This window comes from Syngnathus floridae, unplaced genomic scaffold, assembly GCF_059516105.1.
Source record: "Syngnathus floridae isolate MCC-2025c unplaced genomic scaffold, RoL_Sflo_1.0 HiC_scaffold_177, whole genome shotgun sequence".
In the NCBI taxonomy this organism is placed as follows: Eukaryota; Metazoa; Chordata; class Actinopteri; order Syngnathiformes; family Syngnathidae; genus Syngnathus; species Syngnathus floridae.
Window position 1 is genome coordinate 42501 of NW_028284186.1, and position 2198 is coordinate 44698.

Sequence of the window (2198 nt, forward strand, 5' to 3'; positions counted from 1 at the left end):
GGGAAGGACGAAGGGGCGGCGGCCAACAGTCGCAGCTCGTCGCCGCTGTCACCCAGACGGGAAGCTGCGCCCCGGCCGAGTCAGACTCGGTCGGTGCGGCCCGCTGCGGCCAGCTGGAGAGTGAGCTACGTGCCTGTACCGTGCTCCCGACGAACCGTCCCGGGGGGCTGGTGACGTCGCGCGATCGGCGCTTGATGCTGCGACCGGGAGGGAAGCTGCGCCCCGTCCGAGTCAGACTCGGTCGTTGCGGCCCACCCGAGCCCGCACGCCTCACGCGGAGGGGTCATACGCCCCGGCGGCCACGATAGACGTCCTCCCGCTTCGCGGTGGTCGGGAGGGCTTAGCGGATAGGTGCAGATGCGGGGGCGGCTTCCCGAGATAGCCGTCCCTAGGTTAGGCGAGGGTTTGAGAAACATCTTTCGCGGTAGACCGGCGCGGCCGGCGGACGCCCACGTGGCGTGCCGCGAGTCGGATCGCGCGCTCGGCCTCCGTTGATGGCCGCTAGGTGCGTGCGTGGAATCGGGGCGTCTCGGTCTCGCTGCCGTACGGCTCGCGCTAGGCCTGCGGGGGCGGCGTCGGAGCGCGCGCTCGCGCGGCGGCCGTAGCGCTAGAGGGCGACCCGCAAGTGGGGAGGAACCGTCCACCCAACGCCGGCGCTAGCCGGGGCCGGTGGGGGCCCTACCAAGGCGGGTCATGGTCGCATGTCGGTCGGTCCGGCCTCTGTTTACCGAGGCGGCCGGCACCTCCATCTGCCTTGGATGCCCCGAATCCGCAGACTTTCCTCCGGCCTCAGCTTAACGAGACGGCCGTTGCCTCCATCCTTGGATGTTAACATTCGCAGAGTTTCAGCTCCGGGCTAGGGCGGGTGAAGTCGTCTCGAACCACGTGCCTGAAGGCCGCCTCGCGCCGGATGCAGGCCCCGCTCTGTCGTGCGGTGTGACCGTCCAACGCGGGCATCGCTAGATTAGCCGTGGCCACGATCCTTCCACACCGCGAGCCTTTCGCCCTCGGCCGCTCAGTTCGCGGGCCGCTGATCCCGCTCCATCTCTCCGGCCTGTGTTTAAGGAGGCGGCCGCTCCTCCTTCCTTGGATGGACCATTCGCATATTTTTCGCCCGGCCTGTGTTTAAGGAGGCGGCCGGTAACTCCCTTTCTTGGATGAGACCCAACATTCGCATATTTTTCGCCCGGCCTGTGTTTAAGGAGGCGGCCGGTCCTCCCATTCTGCCAGTGTTCCTTGGACTTTGAATATTTCAAAGTCTTTCCGCCCAACATTCGCATATTTTTCGCCCGGCCTGTGTTTAAGGAGGCGGCCGGTCCTCCCATTCTGCCAGTGTTCCTTGGACTTTGAAAATTTCAAAGTCTTTCCGCTCCGGGCTAGGGCGGGTGAGGTCGTCTCGAACCACGTGCCTGAAGGCCGCCTCGCGCCAGATGCGGCCCCGCTCTGTCGTGCGGTGTGACCGTCCAACGCGGGCATCGCTAGATTAGCCGTGGCCACGATCCTTCCACACCGCGAGCCTTTCGCCCTCGGCCGGTGTCGGTCAACGTGTGGGTGGGGGGGAAGGACGGCTGCCGGGAGCAGACAGCCGTCCCCGGGTGGGGTGTACAGTCCTTCCACCGCGGCCGCCGGGAGCAGACGGCCGTCGAGCGATTCTGCCATTGTTCCTAGGACTTTGTACATTTTAAAGACCCTCCGCGCGGGCCGCTGATCCCGCTCGGTCGCTCCGGCCTGTGTTTAAGGAGGCGGCCGGTCCTCCCATTCTGCCAGTGTTCCTTGGACTTTGAATATTTCAAAGTCTTTTCGCTCCGGGCTAGGGCGGGTGAGGTCGTCTCGAACCACGTGCCTGAAGGCCGCCTCGCGCCGGATGCAGGCCCCGCTCTGTCGTGCGGTGTGACCGTCCAACGCGGGCATCGCTAGATTAGCCGTGGCCACGATCCTTCCACACCGCGAGCCTTTCGCCCTCGGCCGGTGTCGGTCAACGTGTGGGGTGGGGGGGAAGGACGGCTGCCGGGAGCAGACAGCCGTCCCCGGGTGGGGTGTACAGTCCCTTCACCGCGGCCGCCGGGAGCAGACGGCCGTCGAGCGATTCTGCCATTGTCCCTAGGACTTTGTACATTTCAAAGACCCTGCGCGCGGGCCGCTGATCCCGCTCGGTCGCTCCGGCCTGTGTTTAAGGAGGCGGCCGGTCCTCCCATTCT